This window comes from Eptesicus fuscus, chromosome 8 (genome assembly GCF_027574615.1).
Source record: "Eptesicus fuscus isolate TK198812 chromosome 8, DD_ASM_mEF_20220401, whole genome shotgun sequence".
NCBI classification, from domain to species: domain Eukaryota; kingdom Metazoa; phylum Chordata; class Mammalia; order Chiroptera; family Vespertilionidae; genus Eptesicus; species Eptesicus fuscus.
In genome coordinates this window covers 39327874-39348175 of record NC_072480.1, presented here as the reverse complement: position 1 = coordinate 39348175, position 20302 = coordinate 39327874, and positions in this window count along the sequence as shown.

The following is a 20302-nucleotide window of genomic DNA, read 5'->3' as shown; positions in this document are numbered from 1 at the left end:
ATAAACAGCATACTTGATTTACTCTAAATTTAATAGTGCCATTTTTAATCTAAATGAGTTATTTTGGGAAAAAATGCTCAATAAGTAGAAATTATAAATAAGTACTTATTTACAATAGTATAAAGAAAATTCTATGTGCTAGCTGCTTATAATTTTACATTATTTTCCCATTTCATCTCTTAAAAACAATGTTACAATACTATGTTAGTATTTCTGTAATATTTGAACTTTATATCAATTATTATATATTAAGATTATATATATACTAGAGGCCCAGTGCACGAAATTTGTGCATGGGGGTGGGCAGGGGTGTCCCTCAGCCCAGTCTGCACCCTCTCCAATCTGGGATCCCTCTCACAATCCAGGTCTGCTGGCTCCTAACTGCTCGCCTGCCTTCCTTTCTGATTGCCCCTAACCGCTTCTGCCTGACAGCCTGATCACCCCCTAACCACTCTGCTGCCAGTCTGATTGATACCTAACTGCTCCCCTGCCAGCCTGATTGTCCCTAACTGCCTTTCCCCTGCCAGCCTGGTCACTCCTAACTGCCCTTCCCTGAAGGCCCGGTTACCCCTAACTGCCCTCCCCTTGCAGCCCTGGTCCCCCCCAACTGCTCTCCCCTATAGGCCTGGGTCCCCCCCAACTGCCCTTCCCTGCAGGCCTGGTCACCCCCAACTTCCCTCCTCTGGTGACCTGGTCAACCCTAACTGCCCTCCCTTGCAGGCTTGATCGCCCCCAACTGCCCTCCCTTGCAGACCTGGTCCCTCCCAACTGCCCTCCCCTGCTGGCCTGATCTCCCACAACTGTCCTCCCTTGCAGGCCTGGTCCCTCCTACTGCCCTCCCCTGCTGGTCATCTTGTGGTGGCCATCTTGTGTCCACATGGGGGCAGCCATCTTTGACCACATGGTGGCAGCCATATTGTGTGTTGGAGTGATGGTCAATTTGCATATTACTCTTTTATTAGATAGTATATATATATTTATTTATGATGCTATGCTGAAACATCAAACTGCCCAGGATTGAATTCTACTGTTGCCATTTGTTACCCCTAAGTCCTTGATAAACTATTACTTTCTAGTGCTCTATTTCTTTATCTATAAGATGCAGGATAAAATCAAAGCTACCTACTTGATGTGAGAATTATATAATGTACTCTTTATAAACTGCTTACTGTGATACCTATATGTATGCTCATTGTAACACCTATATAAATCTATAATACCACTATGACTATAGTGTATGTTCAATGTATAGCTATTTTATTATTAAGTTCTTAAAAAGACAAGAGAAGCAATTAATAATACACTGTCACCCAATAAGTTTTTCTTTCTTTTTTCTCTTATGAAAATAAAGATCAACTATATTTAAACATTTGGCAATTATAACCCAGAAAAATATTTTATCCATACTATTAGTAATTTATATACACAATTATTTGTATAAAATTCCTATTTATATCCTGTGTCAAATAAAGGTAATTCCGGACTTATTTGTAAATTGCATTATACAATTGTTTTGGGACTTAAAATTTCCTTTTTCATAGACACAAAATTCAACTTGGTAGCCGTAGCCTTCATCTCAGTCAAACATGGGACTGATGTGAGGGTGCTAGTGCCTGTGGCTCACAGGTAGGCACATGAGCACGTGAATGGTGTCAGAGGGATATCAGGTCTTCTCCTGCCTTGTAAGGCAATGATTTTCAACTGGTGTGCCGCGAGAATTTTTAAAACATGCAACACCTAGCCTCTGTTCCTTACATTGTCAAATAAAAACGTGACAACAGCCAACATAACAATAGCCGTCCTGTTTGAATGAATCAAAATTATACTTCATTTTTTCATCAGATTGTCAAAAAAATAAAACAAATCTCTCTTGTGTAACTTCTACTACACAGAAACTACTTTCATTATTGCAGACTAGCTAGACTTCTTAATGTCACACCCCATCTTGTCAGAATATTGGAATTATAATCCCTTAAGGAATTTACCATTTAGTTTATGTAGGTCTCTACTCTGAGCTCAGGTAAAGCCTCCTTCTGTTTCATGCTCTCTATTCCAACTCTTGGGCTATGTGGTATCTCTAAATGCCATTAGATATTCTAAAAGTGACAGCCTTCACTCTGCCCTGGGGTTTCTTTTATCACTATCATTAGGCAAAATTAGAAAGCATAGTTGTAATAACAAGGAATCTTCAGAAATTACCATGGAACTTTGAATTGGTAAAGCATCCATTGTCTCTTAACTGAAAACCACTAGTGAAATATGTTGATGTTTTATTATGGAATAAAGGATTAGGAACAAAAGTGAGAAAAAACTCCAAAAGTGAAACTTCAAAGTTAAACTATTTGTAGAAAAAGTCTTGAGACATCATGTAGTTACAGAAATAATTTGTCATTGGCAAGATGAGGATGCTGAGCCTATTTCTTAAGAGATTATGAAAAAAATTGAAATGTTGATATGTTGACATGTCTTGGTTATGAATCCAGTAACATATTTAATTAACTTGTTTTTGTAGAAAGGACATGGATGTTAGAATTAGAAAGGAAGATTCTCTATTATATATCTGTTGACTATATAGTGCTGGAAGGGGAGGGTTTCATTTTCAGGAAAAAATATGCAATTTACTTATCAGTAAACATTAATTGCCCATTAACTTTAATATGATAAAATAGCTATAGCATGGGCAAGGTACAATAAAATTATCTGTAATACAGGATTATTCCTTGTAGACAGTGTTAAAGTATATATACATAACCATAAAAATAAACAGATTTGGTATTATAATTTTATTGTACAGGTATTTTATGTAACAACATTTTACATAGTGGAATTTTAACACTTATGCATAGAGAAACAATTGAGAATGCAAAAATAGATCTTAGTTTCAGGGTCAGAATATCCCTGGATTCTATTGGTAACTCTCAGAGATTTTCAAAAGAGCCATAGTCTACATCTAAATTCTCAAAGACAGAACCATATAAGATATAATTTTATATGTTTTTAATTAGCAATTTTTAATACCTCATACTGCAGTGATGACTTTTTTATGCTAGAATACCCCCTCCTTTTGTTCCTCCTGTGAAAGTGGACCACATATCATATGCCTGATTCTTGGCACTTTAATTTCAACCACTCTGGCTTGTGCAAAGCACCCTATATACTTCACAATTTCTGTTTGCTATTTCTATTACAGCTTTTTGAGATATGCAGCAGTACACACTACACATTTCAGATTAGAATCTGCGCTATTCACCCCCATCCCCATCCCCACACTCTTAAATTATGTATGTATGTATGTATGTATGTATGTATGTATGTATGTATGTATTGTTAATTCTCCACCAGAGGTTGCCAGGGATCCAACCCAAGACCCTTTGGTACAAGGGTCAACACCTTAACCAGTGAGCAACACTGCAGGTTGAACACTTTTAATCATTTATCTTTCGGGGGTCTTCATGGAAAGAAGACATGTAAACATTTGTGCAATCATTGTATTTGCAGCCCCATATGCTAGTTCTAGCATAAGGACATTTGGTCATATATACTACTGCACCTTCTTTGCAGTACTCTTTCCTATTTATTAAATGAGGAATTATTTTTTCATTTAATGGGGTGATAAAATAAAACACTTATATTGTGGGGTTGAATTACCTGGACATAGTCATCTCAGAAATAATTTCCATTAGATAGCTATGCTATTGAGTGTCTAGTGGTTAATAATGCACTGAGAAAGTACATTTTGTCATTTGAATTGCTGATTTTAATGTTACCAGAAATCAACACCAGAAGACTATGGAACAAGGTGTAAGAATTTTATATTTTCCTAATAAGAGTATATTCTCACCTTTATAATTATTTTTACAATGACAAAAATAATCAGTAAACTCAACTAATATTTTTATACTGGTCATTTCAATAAAATGGTTCATTATTTTTCTAACTCAAAATAACAGTGGGAGTCAAAATAGTAATAATTGCCTAATAAAATTCTTTCTAAAAATAATTCCCTGTCTACCCACACATAATCTCAGGAAATATCTCAATATCGATAAAATATCAGTTATTTTTTTCCCCTTTAAGTAGTTTGGAGACATAGCATTTAAAAATACAAATGATACACAATATCCCATTTTGAGCCAATCCTTTTATTCAACTGAGTAAACTACTTTAATCAATTCATATAAAAGAAAATACAACATTTTGAAGGTTTTACCTTTCAGAACATTATTCACCAAAAATACAAAGCAATTTCCCAAAACTGTGAAATCATCACCTCTTAATGCAGTAGCAATGAAGTAATTTTTGGTACATTTTCTTTTGTATATTTATTCAAAGAAAATATAAATTAAAAAATAAAATAGATATTTTGAAATTTGTGCCAAATCTTAGCAGTTTTCAAATACTCTGTATATTTCCTTGAATCTGTTATTCTTATGTCTTCGTTGAAGATGATGCTGAAACCTGATGCTTATTATTGATTTAATTTTTTTATCTATAATAATAAAAGCTTAATATACACATCGACTGAATGACCAAACAGCAGAACGATATTCCGGATGACCTTCTGGAGGACCACTCTATGACACGCATTGGCGCCAGGCCAGCCAAGGTGGGTGCAATGCGATTGGTTGGGGGTCCCTGTCATCTCCCCACAATTGTGGCAGCAGAGCAATAGATTGGGGAGGGGGGTGGGGGGACTCCACAATCACCCCAAAGAGGGAGGCCCAGGTTATCTGGCCTGCAGTGCTGCGGTGGGTGAGCGGGGCCTCCCTTTGCAGTGCAATCTATCTGGGAGCCCCATGATCAATTTCCCCACAGAGGGAGGCCCAGGCTATCAGCCAGTGATGCTGTGGTGGGTGTGTAGGGCTGGCCAGCGATCACCCTGGAGAGGGAGGCCCAGGTCAGCCAAGCAATCGCACCCCATGCCTGTTGCCCTCAGCGGGAGGCAAATGATGGTGGGGGAAGGAGGGGGCAAAGCCACACAGATGGCAAGCAGTGGCAGCTATGAGAGCAGGGCCAGCTGCCGGCAGCTGGGGGAAGGAAAGCCCCGATAGGTCCTGATTGCCAGCCAGGCCTAGGGACCCTAATTGCCTTAATTGAGGGGTCCTGGATTGCAAGAGGGTGCAGGCCAGGCTGAGGGACACCACCCGCCATGCATGAATTTCGTGCACTGGGCCTCTAGTGAGTTAATATAATTCTAATAGCTGATAGCATTAAAGTCACAACTTATTATACCAGAAATTACTTTCACCATAGGATAAAGAAGGAGGAAGAAGAGGAGGAAGAGGAGGAGGAGGAGGAGAGAAAAAGAGGAAGAAAGTTAGGGATCAGTTCCTTAGTCTATAGTGCTAGATTGGTAAAAATACATTCACTTAAATAAACTTGATTGTGGTTGGGTATGCAATCATGAGATGGAAAATAAAGGTTCAAATTAGGAACTATGGCAAAAGGAAAGTAACATTTTTCAATTTATTTCCAACAGAGCAGAACCTGGTCTTCAAAGACTCTAATGTCCAGCCATTAAATAATAAGGTAGTTTTTATTAAGGAGACATACAGGATATCCAATATAATTAGATAGCAGGCCCTGGAGAATTTACAAGATTTAGGATTTTTTAGACTTAAAGAGCTAAGTAAGCCGGTGTTAAGAGACCTACCCCTGATAGGACTAAATCCCACATCTGTAAGATGTTTTGGAGTGCTGCTTTGAACCTTGTGAGTTTCATCCACATTGAGCCTTATATTGGGCAGTCTTGCATTCTGCCTCCCCCAACCCTTCTTTATATTTTACTCTTTAGGTCCATGCTTCTCTCCAAATCATTTAAATTAAGTGCTAAAATATGTTTAATTCCAAAAGATTATTTTCATACTAAATTTTGCCTAATAGAGAAATTTTGCACTGCTATTTTATTTCTCATGATGTAAAATGAAAATACATCTCTTCCACACAACTGCATTCTCAACATAGGTGTAATTTTCCAAAGTATTCACAATGAACTCTTAATTTAGAAAGGAAAAAAAAATGAACCAATATGATTCAACATGTGATAGGGAATTTTATAGACAGAAAATTCAATAGCTGACCAAAATATGTTTTGTGTTCTGATAGGCAGTCTGAGGCATTGTTTAGATTTATTATATTTCTCTCCAGTTCAATTTCGTCTTGTAGCCTTTTTTGTCTCCCATGGGCCTGTTTCTCTTGGTTTGCTTTGTCTTCGGGTCTAAATCTGGAAATCTCCTTTCTTCACTTTCCCCCATTCTTGCCTTATGAAAGGCTTCTGGATGTAAGCGTTTTCCAGTCATTTTAATTTTTTAAATAAATAAAAGAGAGCTGCATACATGTATTAATCCATTTTTAATAGCCACTACTGAAAGACAGGGCATTTTCATGATATTGTTTTGAATTTGCTATTATCTTGAAAGAGTTTTCTTTTTATCAGTACTATTGTGACATTTAGTTAAAATGACAACCATGCTGGGCAAATTGAAGAAACCCTTTAGTTCACTGAATAAAGAACTGAGACTGGCTGAGGAGGGTTTTTAAAAATATTTTTGTTCATATTCTATTGATGCTATGGTTCCTCTTAAATAATTTCCATGTACTATTAAGAGAACATGGTATTTAGCATAGAGATAACTTTTTCGCATGGTTAACTATAAAGTTTTGCAAGATTTGGTACATTGCTGCCATCTATGGACAAAAAAAAGAATATTGATATTAACATTAACTGTGACTAACATTTTCACATACTAGTATATGTACCTAACACTTTATAAAAACTCTAGGAAATAAACCTATACTTATTTATACATTTACAAAGAGAGGCTATCTAACATCTTAAAACTGAAAAGAATCAGTCCAAGTGGCATGGATTCAATAGGCACAGATACCAGTATTACAGCACTGGACAGCTACAGTGCACAGTCTCTTATAAAGTTGACAAAGTGATGTCACATACCTATCTTTCAATTATGGGTATGGATTTGCAATTATATTGTCAGCCACATTACACAAATGAATGTATGGATTCCACTCTCTGGAATTTATTCCACTCTCTGGAAAAGTATCTCCACCCAATACTTTGCAAGGCCAGGACTTTCAGAACACTTGCTCCTAACTTTTGCTCAATGTAACTGTTATGTATAAACAGCTAATACCTAATCAGAACTCTACCCCTTCATTCTTTCAGCGAATGTTTGAGGGCCTACTCAGCCAGGAACTAGGAATTGAGAAACTGCTGGGACCAAAAAAGAAAGATCCTTGTACTCTTTGAGCTCACATCCTCATGCAGAGAGACACAGCCAAAGCAGGTGCATAAATGGATGGACTAGAGTTCAGAGAATGAGAAGGCCAATGACAATAACAAAATTGTGTGATTCGATAGTGAGCATCAGGGCACTACTAACCCTTATGGAAATGTAAAAGAAGTGGAAAGTACAGTATAATCAACTCTTTCAAGAAAAACAGCCTAGTGTAGAAGACAGAACAAACGATGCTATAAATAATCATGACACTAGAGACCCGATGCATGAAATTCGTACAAGCGTAGGCCTTTGCAGCCCTGGCTGCCTCTGCCCTCACAGCCCCAGCTGTCTCGGCCCTTGCATCCCTGGCCACTGCCTCACAGCCCTAGCCACCTCGGCTGCAGCCCACTGGTCGTTCCGGAAGATCGTTTCACTGTCCGGTCTAATTAGCATATTAGTTCTTTATTATATAGGATAATGAAGTAAATATCAGGCAATGGTAATAAAAAACAAAAATCACCCTTTAGAAATACATAGTAAAATGCAATATTAACCAGAATGATAAAGGATGGTGTTACAAAGGTGGGAATAGAAAAGTCTCAAAGAGAGCATCTGATTTATATAGAGACAATACTGAGGAAGAGAAACCATGATTGTAAAGGCACGAATTTGGGAAAGAGGAAGGAATGAATATTGTAGAATCAAGATAGCACAAGGTCATATTCCCTCTCCCCACAACACAAGCATTTAGCACCATCTCAGGTTTTGTTAGATATTGCATTCCTCAACCCTTATTGGTCTTTTGGTCTTAGCTCTATGTATAGAACCACATTCTTAAAATAATCTGTTTTTTTTCTTACCACATAAGATTTCTTTACAAATAAAACAACATTGTCAAATCTTAATTATTCTTTAGTATTTACTCTGAGTTATATTCTAAAATATTTAAGAAGGTCTTATTAAAAAAACTTAGCAAATAAACAAAAATATAGCAAGAAAATAATTGCTGATAAATGGTATTTCTTGTATGAAGTGATGATTTATTTTTTAATGTATCTTTATTATTGAAAGTATTACAGACATCTTATTTATTTGTTTGCTTGTTTGTTTCTTCCTATTGACCGGCTCCACCCTGCACCACCCCTCTCAGGCCTTCACCATTCTATTGTCTATGTCCATGGGCTATGCATATATGCATATAAGTTCCCCAGTTCATCACTCTCCACCCACCCCCCACCCCTGTGAAGTGATAATTTCTCATTGAAATATTTTTATTCTCAAAAAGTATTCTACTTGAACCTAACTGTCTATAATATAGCATGGAATAGCCCTTTTGATCAATGAATTAAATTTATATTATCATAAGAAGACTTGATTACTTAGAAAGAATATCCAGTGGCTCTTTGTTCTTTAAGCAGTATGAGATCAAGTAAGCAGTATGAGAAATCAGATATTTTTGGCATCTAAAATATACAATTCCCATTCCTTATTGTTAAGAGCTCCTCATTGCAGTTCTAAGGGACATCATCAAGGAATAAAACACCTACCTAAATTTCAGTATCTCAGCTCAAGCACCCATAAGCAAAAATTCATGCTAACTTTTCTTTTTGTTATGTTAGTTGTGAAGATAGGACCTTAGAAGTTTGAGACAACCGGAATTTTTAAATGATTTGTTGGGATACATTTATTTCCAAGTTATGTCCACAGAGTTTGAGACTTAATATTGAAGTGGTTAATTTTTCCAGTGTAAATAATCCATTCTGAGTCTAAAACTCAAAGTGGTTCTTTGGATATCTAATTGAGCCATGAATTGGCAAATTGTCAGTTCACCTCTCTGTGCAATCTGGCCACATTTGACTCTCAATATAAAGGCAATGATACTAATTGAAAGCACAAGTACATTTTAGCTGTTATTCAGACAAGACACATAGTAATAAACCAAATTTTCTAGTTTTCTTAATCAATAATGAATAATGTTATTACTATGAAATGCATTATGCAAGCTATATTTTATTTTCTCCACAAATTACATGAAATGAAATCTGAACCACATTTTTTGCAGCATATACAATAGCACACATTTTTGATTCAGTTCTTTCAGTGTTTTTAACCCTGCCTTTGATACTTTACATCTTTTTTTTTTAATCTACCTTTACTAACTAAATGATTTGGCTGTAATTAAGAAAAACACTGTAATATACTGCATCTGATCTTTTTTCTTTTTTTTTTTTTTTTGAAGTGTTACGGTAAATAATCCTGGGCATGCCAGCAAAGCATGAATAACACCTCCTTCAATTCTATTTCTAATTTGTAAGAACAAATACCAGAAGATGCTCTACATTGTTCTTCCATGGTAACTTAGTAACTATGTTTTCCAATATTTGTAGATTTTTTAAATTCTCTTGCCTATCTGAGTATATCTAATTGCCTGTAACATTTTATTATAGTGTTTAGATGGATAGGTAGATAGATTATAGATTATAGATTATAAATAGATAAATATATAGATAGATAGATGATAGATAGATAGATAGATAGATGATAGATAGATGATAGATAGAAAACCTATAGATAGTTCACTTAAATCAATTTAACAGTAAAGTGTAGTGGGAATAGTTTTCCCACAGGAGATTCTCTGTATTTTTATCCAGGTTGTTAAATGTGTCAATAGTTTCTTTCTTTTTTTCTTAAATAGTATCCCAAAGTAAGATGTAACATAGTTTGACCATCCACCCATTAAAAGGCATCTGGGTTCTTTCTAGGTTTTGGTTATTATGAATACAGCTGCTATAAACACTCATGTATAGGTTTTTATGTGAACATAAGTCTTTATTTCTCTGGGATAAATGCAAAGGAGTACAATAATTGGGTTGGTTCTATGTTTAGTTTTTTAATAAACCACCAAACTGTGTCCAAGTGGCTGAATCATGTTACATACCCATGTCAAAGCATAAGTGATACATTTTCTATGTGTCATCAGCATTTGATGCTTTCACAGTCTTTTCTTCTGTAATTTCATAGGTATTTAGTGATATCTCATTGTGGTCATTAGATTTCTGTAATGATGAATCATGTATAGGGGTAAAAAAATAATAATTTCTTCCCACCTTTTTAAAATTTCCTGGTTGGGCTAATACTCAAATTAACCTGGGACAGATTAACATGAGAAAAGGACCAAATTTATTATGTATGTACATTGGGAGTTTTATAAGAACGTAAGACCAGGTTGCATTGGATACTTGAAGCTTATATGCCATTCTGGACTAAGGAAGAGTGGGGCATTGGTCTGGGATTTCAAGAAGAAAGTGAGAAGTTCCCAGTAGAGGAGAATGAATAAACGTGGTAAACAAATTTTGCTGCACTACCCAAAATGTGATACAAAGGGGAGTCCAACAAATGGACTTTGCTAGATTTCTCCCAGTCTGACACATTTAGTCATATATGCTAAGGTGAATATGCTAGGGTAAATTTTCTGTTTCCCTACCTGAAGCAGTTTTTCTATATAAACACCGTTAGGCACCTAAATGGGAAGTGTGTGTATGTGTATGGGGGAGTGAAAGTTTTATTTTCCTAAATCTTTTGTTTCCTAAAAATAACTAGCTTAAAATCAATATCTCAAAAGGCATATTTTGAGGTAACAAAACTATGGTGTCCCTCATATGCTTGTTTGTCATCTGGTTATCCTCTTTGGTAAAATGTTCATTCATGTCTAGAAGTTTTCAAGACGGAAGAAAAATTAGGTTATTGCAGCAAGTCATAGGAAAAGATGGAAATGCATATCAGAATTGTTGAAGGCATGAAGACAAGGGATAAATGTTAAGTGATCTTTAAGGGATGATTACTTGGAGGTAAGTATGTGGAAATGAGTAAATTCAAGTATGACATCCATGTTTTTGACCAATTCATTATAAATTGAATGGTTAATTCAATTGGTTGAGGAAAAAGTACAAGAAAATGAATAAGCTAATCAAAAGATATTTTTTAAAGAAGTTTGAGGTAGTTGTAGAGCTATATGTAAGTTTTTTTTATTCTTTTATTCAAGAGATCTAAACAGTTTTTTAGTATGTGATTATTTTTTTTATATTTTGTTTGGTCATTTCAACTTCTCAATAAAGTGTGGTAATCAAGGAAATGGTTGTTTTTTTCTGGAACGGTGATTTGAGATGGAAAAATGAATGACTGTTAATAACAGTCAAGGACAAGCAATCCATATAGGAACATTTAAAACTATCCTAATATATAAAAACCCAGAGTCTGTAATGACCGAAGGCTCAACTGAACGCCAGGCTGCGTGCGCATCAGGCTTCGGTGGGCGGGGACTGGCGAGCAGGTTGAACTGCTGACCTCTCGGGGAGATAGGCGAGCTGATCAGCGGCTACTGCGGCAGTTGGACATCCCCCAAGGGGTCCCCGATTGTGGCAGTTGGACATCCCCCAAGGGGTTCCCTGCAGGCTGGGCTGAGGGAACCACCCCCCTCCATGCACAAATTTTGTGCACCGGGCCACTAGTGTTTCAAAGTAAAAACAAAACTGATGAAGCTCTCAAAAATTTGGAAGTTTTAAATCCCCAAAGCATTAACAGAAATGGGAGGTGATGTTAGGAAGGGTTAAAAAAGTAAAAAAAAAAATATAGCTGGGCATTAAGCATCAGTGTATTTCTTATAGTTGAGGGTATCTTAAATATGTTAGTTAGTTCTAGAATAGTGCTATTTTGTATGAAAATAATTAACATGATTATTGAAATATGCAAACAAATCAAACATGTAAAAGAAATTTGATTAAAAAGAAAAAGGAAGTATCAAAGTACTATCATCTATTAATGATAAACATTTCTTATATTTGCTCAACATTTAATTTTAAAGGTTGCCATGTAAATATCATTTTCATTAAGATGCACTACTATTGAGCATAAGTTATAAAATAAAAATGTTTTGGAAGATTTTATATTTCATAAAACAATTCATAGGGGAATATTCAACAATTTTCATTGAAAATTATTTTTATTTATATTGTTTTCAACATGTAGTTTTAATGATCTGTAGATTTTTGTGAAAATGTTAAGTGCTTCAGCACTTCCAATTCTGGTTATACAGGCCCACCCCCAACCTGAAGTTCAGCTAATGCCTTTAGAATGGCCGTCCTTATTTGCATGAAGCTATTGATATGCCAAGAGTTACTCAGATACTGATATGTCAGTCAAACTCTTTACCTTGAATATAATATCTAACATCCACAATATAGAAAGCTGTCCATTTATCTAAGACAATCCCAGGCAGGCGGGAATATGCTGTCTTGGACTACATTCTTTCCTTAATATATAACCCATGTCTCTTGAAGTGTCAGGTAATTTGAAAGGAAAAGTATCACTACATCTTTCTCATTCAAATTACATTGTCCATCTTCCTTCTCCTAACCTTTACCTGGCCTGTACCTCTGGGAACTTTCTCAGCATATTAAATTAACTATGCAAAAAAAAATAGGCAAGTTAACTATACCAGTTATTGAAATATGAACCTAAATCTTCAGTCCAATTTCTTTTCACAGCCTTGCATTTTATAACAATTCATAAGCAATTTAAGAATCCACTATTGTTCACCCAGGGAACTGGGGATTTATAAGAGAGATACTCGGATTTCTACCTTGGTGAAGCAGAGAGTAGAGCAGAAAGAAAGCTTTTGCTTTGGTTGCTAGAGAAGCAGAATCTCAATCAGATGACAGTTGGGATAGATGGACTTGGAGCTTAAGGCTGTGTCTGTAATAAGGTGGAAGCAAGTGCTTGGAAAAGCCAAGTTAGAACACTCTGTTCTATTATGAAATGTGCTTTCATAAATCCATTGTGTGCAAAGGTTGAGGGGTATGAGGGGTGTATGTATGTGTGTTACACAGATTTTTAAATTATGTTTTTAATTGAAAGGTTATTGAAAAAATGAAAGAAGCCGTGAGTGAATGGGAAATCCATTTTGCAGTGAGTAAGGGAAGTTTTAGATTGGAATTAACTTGCTTTGAGCTATTGGTTTCCTTGGAAAATTCTAAGTGGGAGTTTTTCTTGAGAAAAAGCACCTATGGTTTAACAGGTTTGTGTGGGCATCATAACTTCATAATCACTAAGTTAGAATAAATAGGGCAAATTAAACTATTTTGGACATTTTCTTGGGGCTTTCTGTTAATGTAAGAGAATCCAGAGAAGTTACACACACAAGCAATATAAGTTTTGAACAATGATAAAGAAGATCATTTCTTTTCTTTTTTTAATTGATTTCAGAGAGGAAGGGAGAAGGGAGAGAGAAATAGAAACATCAATGGAGAGAGAGAATCATTGATCAGCTGCCTCCTGCATACCTCACACTGGAGATCAAGCTGCAACCTGGGCATGTGCCCTGACCAGGAATTGAACTTTGACCACCTGGTTCATAGATCTATGCTCAACCACTGAGCCAGGAAAGCCAGGCGAGCATCATTTTTTATTTATTAGATGTTGGAGTTAGGTTGTAGACAGTTTCAGAGTTACAAGGACAGCAGCAATGCCATGCACTCATATGAGTAATGGGAGAACAACAATAAAATTGCGAAAGGAACTTATGATTATTTCTATGTAAATATTTTTCTCATGTAGTTAATTCTAAATAATTTTATTTGTTCACAAATGCAACTTGAAGGGACAGAGTCTTAATTTAGAATGGGAGAAGAAAGTTAGGTTTCTTCTTATGTAAAATGAGCAGTTAAAAACTCTTTAACAGTCGTTGTTCTAAGTGATTTTTTTTGTTTGTTTGTTTAGAAATAAGACATTCAAATGACATTTGATTATTATTAAAAGGATTATTTTAAAACAAGTATCTTAGAAAGAATTTTCAAGTAATCTAATTATATATGATAAAACTCTTTAGCATTTTTTTCATTAAGTTGATCAAGCTTAGAGAATATTTACAAATGAGCAATTTAACATGTTTGATAAAGATGGTGTAATGTATTTAACTTAAATTTTTCTTTATCAGACTGATATTTGTGCACATTGTACTGTAAGGTACACAGATCTTATGCTTTTAGAGGAGATTCTAGAACTTGGAATATTTTTATTCTTAAATATCAATATATTTTTAGAATGTAATATTTTTCAGAGAGGACTATAACAGCCAGCAGAATGATTTGAAGAGAAGGAATGAAAGTAAGGAATAAAGAAAGGAATGATGAAGAAATTGAACCTTGGAATCTATGGAAAGAGCAACAATGAGCTCTAGTGGCAAGATGTTATAATGTCAAGCATGGGTGGAATTCTGCATTGATAGACAGTCTTCCTTTGTACAGCCAGTAAAGATTTCTCAGTCTTCAAAATGAAGATTAATTTGTGGAAATAAGCATTCCTCTAAATCAGAATCTCATTAACTTCCACGCAATATTAACTACCTGGGAAGGGTAGTATATCTATAATTTATATATTGCATATAATTTATCTATCATTGTTCTTACAAAACAACATCAACAAGAATTTTCTACTAACAACATATTTTATGTTGGAGATGACATAACTTATACTGCATCTGGTCAAGTCATTCTTAAGCTAAACTTGGATTTTAAAAGAGTATTGATTTATGTGCTGTGCACTTGATAATATATGTGAGCCATCTCGTCCCTCTGCTCTACCATCTGCTTCCTTCACATGCAGGCACAATCTTAAAATAGTAAGAATGCTTCTTTTCTCTAAGTCTGACAAAACTATATTTTAGTTCTTTAGTTCAGGGTAGCAACAATGTACAAATATAATTTATTAAACAAATACTAGACATAAATTTAAGAAAGTTTTTAGGTTTTATGTGTTTCACAACTTTAAGCAAAAATATATTTGATTTTTCTTTTAATGCTGTACATGTGTTTAATTCCTGGTAGTGAATCAGAATAGCAACTAATATTGGTAATCTCATGTACAATTTGTTAAACTTCTTATTCATTGACTATTTATTGTGTAACCAAATGTGCCATGAACTGTGCCAGATGTTAGATGGTGTTTATTCAATTGCTTTTCTGAATTTTCTCCAAACAGCAATGGTAATTTCATTAATATTATCTATACCTTCCAAAAGAGAATACTAAGGCTTGAAGAGGTTAAGTGAAACACAAAGCTAATACATTTCAGATCAAGGATTTGAACTCAGATAACCTGACTGCAAATTCTGAGCTTTTTCTACCACACTTCACTGCAACTGTCTTGGTTCCTTTTTAGTAAAATTCATTACAATGGTTATAAAAGTATAACTACTATAAATACTTAGTATAGTTTCTATTGTATCAAACTTTACTGTTTATAATATGTTCTCACATATTAATATACTTAATCCCTTTAGAATAACTCCTGGATGTTAAGTAGAAATTTTTATTGCACTCATAAAGTTTTCTTGGCAAATGTCCACTACTCTTAAATAACTTTAAAAAATGAAGAATGCTTTATTTGATCTCAACTAACACATGAAAGGCAGACAGGAAATCCTTAAAAGAGGTATGCTATTTTGATCATATTTCTTTATAACACTTCCAGTTGCAAGTCTACATGAGTCAGGGATTTTGATCACATACAAATAGAAGGAATTTTGAATTGGGGCAGTTCTGCCATATGGGCTAACAGCAAGGGGCACATGACAACTGCTTCCCACTGGACAAGCGTGTAGAGAGCTGTTTAATACATGCTAAATGCATCAATTAAAAATCCCTACCACTTGTTAAAAAATGCCATTTAAAAATAACGTTATTTTGCAGCTGTTACATTACTTTCCCTGTAGAATTATAGAACTATAAATCCCACTTCAGTCAAGTCTAGAGAGATTACCTGTCGTGTTTTAACTAACCGGCATATTGTATCTCAAAAAACTTCTGGGCTAAATTTCTACATTAGCCTCCAGTTAGTTTCTAAATCAAAATACTTATATAGCTTTAAACAGTCAAATTTTGTATGAAATAAACAAACAAAGAGGAATAATAGTTGAACCTATAGCTCAGTTAGCTGGTGGGATTTGATACTTTTAATTCTCACACAATCTTCTGAGTTCTTTTTTTTTAAATTTGATACACATACATATATATTGTAAAATGATTACCACAATAGTTAGATATCACATCCTCATCTCACATAGTTATGTGTGTGTGTTGAGAACATTTAAGGCTTATTCTCTTAATAAATTTCAAATATACAATATAGTATTATTAACTACAGTCACCATGCTGACTATTAGATATCCATTATTTTTTATCTTATAACTGAACATTTGCACCCCTTGGTCAACATCTCCATTCCTCCAACTCCGTAGTCCTTGGCAATCACTATTCTCTCTGTTTATACGAGTTTGACTCTTTTATATTCCACATGTAAGAGATATCATGTAGTATTTGCCTTACTCTGTCTGAGTTATTTCATTTAGCATAGTGCCCTCAAGATTCTTCCTTGTTGTCATAAGTAGCAGAATGTCTTTCTGTTTAATGCAATCTCACACACATACACACACACACACACACACACACACACACACACACACACAAACAAACACACGTATATTCAAATTTTTGGTCTATTTATCCATCAAAGGATACTTAGATTGTTTCCAGATCTAGGTTATGGAGGGGCAGACAGTTCTTTGATCCTGACTTTTTATCCTTTGGATATAGATTCAGAGGTAGGATTGCTGGGTCATGTAAACATCAATTACTACTAAGAGAATAAAGGATAAAAATCACATGATGAGTCATTAGATGCAGAAAAAGAGTTGACAAAATTATTTTTTATGATAAAAATACTCTCAATGAACTGGGTTTAGAAGGAATGTACTTTAATACAATAAAGGTACAAATGTCAAGACCACAGCTAACATCATACTCAATAGTAGAAAGCTGAAAGTTTTCCCTCTATGATCTGGAGAAGACAAGGGTGTCCATTATCAATAATTTTATTCAACATATTAATGGAAGTCCTAGATAGAGCAATAAGGCAATAAAATCAATAAAAGGCATCCAAATTAAAAAGGAAGAAGTAAAATTATCTCTATTTATAGATTATATTCTATTATATAAAAATGCTAAAGACTTTCACATTTTAAAAAATAATAAAGAAATTCAGTAATGTTGCAGTATATAAAATCAACATACAAAAGTCATCTGTGTTTCTATAAATTACCAATGAACTATCTGAAAAAGAAATTTTAAAAAAAGCACACACACACACAATTCCAGTCACAATGGCATCACAAAGAATAAAATACTTAGGAATAAATTTAGCCCAGCAGCTCAAAGATCTGTATCCCAAAAACTACAAGACTAATGAAGGAAAATGAAAGACACAAATAAATGGAAAGATATCCCATGGTGATGAATTACAAGAATAAATATTGTTAAAATATCCATGCAACCCAAAGCAACCTATAGATACAATGCAATCACTATCAAAATTCTAATGGTATTTTTCATAGAAGTAGAAAAAATAATACAAAAATTTATATGGAACCACAAGAGACACTAAACAGTCAAAGCTATCTTAAGAAGAAAGAACCCTCTGAATTCTTACTTAAAAGCTTTCATTTAAAGGTAAGTGTGCCACTTCATTAACAAAATAAATGCCTTGACATCTTAAGCTCAAAAGGAAAGATTCTTTAAATGGATTTGGATTGTTTATTTTTCTTTTCTTAAGATGTATGAGTTCCCTATAAATTTTGGAGATTAGGCCCTTATCGGATATAACATTGGTAAATATGTTCTCCCATGCAGTGGGCCTTCTTGTTGTGTTGTTGATGGTTTCTTTTGCTGTGCAGAAGCTTTTTATTTTGATGTAGTCCCATTTGTTTATTTTCTCCTTAGTTTCTATTGCCCTAGGAACTATATTGTTGAAGATATTACTACGACATATGTCTGATACTTTGCTGCATATAGTTTCTCCTAGGATTTTTATGATTTCCCATCTTACGTTTAAGTCCTTTATCTACTTTAAGTTTATTTTTGTGTACAGTGTAAGTTGGTGGTCTAGTTTCATTTTTTTTGCATGTATCTGTCCAAATTTCCCAATACCATTTATTGAAGAGACTGTCTTGATTCCATTGTATGCTCTTGCCTCCTTTGTCAAATATTAATTGAGCATAATGGCTTGGGTCAATTTCTGGGTTCTCTGTTCTTTTCCATTGGTTTATATGTCTGTTCTTGTGCCAGGGCCAGGCAGTTTTGAGAACAGTGGCTTTGTAGTATAGCTTGATATCTGGTATTGTGATCCCTCCAACTTTGTTCTTCTTTCTCAAGATTGCTGCAGATATTCAGGGTCTTTTTTATTCCAGATAAATTTTTGGAGAGTTTCTTCTAGGTCTTTGAAGTATGCTGTTTGTATTTTAATGAGGAGTGCATTAAGTATATAGATTGCTTTGAGAACATATTTGCCAATTTATATCCAATAAAGGCCTAATCTCCAAAATTTATAGAAAACTCATACATCTTAACAAAAGGAAAATAAACAATCTAATAAAAAAATGGGCAAAGGACTTAACTATATACTTTTTGAAAGTGGACATACAGAAGGCCAAGAGACATATGAAAACATGCTCAAAGTCACTAATCATCTGAGAGATGCAAATCAAAATGACAATGAAATACCAACTCACACCTGTCAGAATGGCTATCATCAACAAATTGACAAACAATATTTGTTGGCGAGGATGCGGAAAAAAAGGAACCCTCGTGCACTGCTGATGGAAATGCAGACTGATGCAGCCACTGTCAAAAACAGTATGGAGTTTCCTCAAAAAATTAAAAATGGAACTACCATTTGACCCAGTGATCCCACTTCTAGGAATATATCCCAAGAATCAGAAACACCAATCAGAAAGGACATATGCACCCCTATGTTCATAACAGCACACTTTACAATACACAAAATTTGGAAACAACCTAAGTGTCCATCAGCAGATGAGTGAATTAAAAATCTGTGTTACATCTATACAAAGGAATACTATGCTGCTGTAAAAAAGAAATAACTCTTAACATTTGCAACAACATGGATGGACCTGGAGAGCATTATGCTAAGCGAAATAAGCCAGTCAGAGAAATAAAAATATCACATGATCTCACTCATTTGTGTAATATAATGAACAACATAAACTGATGAACATAAATAGATCCAGAGACATAGAAGCATTGAACAGTCTGTCAATCTTCATAGGGAAGGCAGGGGAGGGTTGGGATAGGAGATAAGAGATCAACGAAAGGACTTGTATGCATGCATATAAGCATAAGCAATGAACATAGACACTAGGGCAGTGAGGGCATGTCCTGGGGGAAGGGAGTGACCAATGGGGAAAAAAAGGAGACATATGTAATACTTCAATCAATAAAGAACTTAAAAAAATGGAATTGGTTCCTAATCATCAGCTTTCTTTTTCCTTGATCACCATCAAACACTATTAAACAACCCCTATTTGCAAGCCACTGTGCTGAGTGAAAAGGGCAGCTCAGTGCTGAAATGTCGAAGTTCTGTCTGTATGGCAAAGTTGTAATTGTTTTCCTTTTAAATATTCCAAATAAACTTAAATGAATCATTTGCACCTTCAAATTTCTATAAATCCAGGATTTATTCGGAGGTGCTTTGCCTTTCTTTATTTATGTGTTTTCAACCTGAAAATACTTTAGCCAACATCATTGTTTAATATCAACATTGTTTCTTAACAGTTCTTTTAAACTCTGAAAGATCACTTACCATTAATTTTCAATATAATCAAATTTTAGGAAAAATAGGATATTTTTGTTTGTTTGTGACTGTGCCACAAATGAATGGTATTTCATTATGTATATTTCTCTTTTTCTCTCTTTCTCTCACTCTTTCATTCATTTCTATCACATTTTATCTCTCTATATTAGGACATTGGAGAGTATCTGTGGTTCTGTACATTCTTTTATAGTTAATTATTTTGATTTACCAGATTCTATTTTTAAATGTTTTTACATTTTGGTTATTGCAAAGATAATTAATATCAGAAATGACCAAGTATAACTTCTCAGTCATGTGACTTCATCAGTTTTCCCATTAGGTTCTACAGTGATATTTCACCA